Genomic DNA, 591 nt, shown 5'->3' on the forward strand with positions numbered 1-591 from the left:
TCAAACTTTGTATGGAAATAGCATGAAAAAAAATTTGGAAATTTAAAAAAAATGTTTTACGTATAACTTAGCGACAAATGAATATGTTTAATTTATTTATTTGCTCGCTAAATTACAGCTAAAAAACATTTTTTAAATTTTTAAAAGTTTTTCCATGCTATTTCCATCCAAAGTTTGATTGAATTGCGCTGAATATCTAAAAGACAATATTAAGAGCTAAAACTTTCAGAGAATTGTTTTTTATCAATTTGGAACCATTTGAACCCTTGGGAGCAAGGAAATCAAAAATGTTCATATTAGGGACCACCCTAATATATATAAATATAAATATATTTACAACTCATTTTGCAGTGCCTTGTTTTCTTAAAATTCATCTGTCAAAATTAATTGAAATTTCTAAAATTTTAATACTTCAAATATAAAAAGTGACTTTATATCTAGCTTATTACTTAAGTTGGATATATACGCACACGGTGATTAAATAAAATTTAAAATCGGTTCAGTAGTTTAGAAGTACATTCAGGACAAACATCGTGACACAAACTTCATACATATCCAATTTCAATAATAATTTATTTATTCCATAATTCA

This window comes from Ctenocephalides felis, unplaced genomic scaffold (assembly GCF_003426905.1).
Source record: "Ctenocephalides felis isolate EL2017-DRISC unplaced genomic scaffold, ASM342690v1 CF-g0.4_SCAFFOLD_03572, whole genome shotgun sequence".
Taxonomy (NCBI): domain Eukaryota; kingdom Metazoa; phylum Arthropoda; class Insecta; order Siphonaptera; family Pulicidae; genus Ctenocephalides; species Ctenocephalides felis.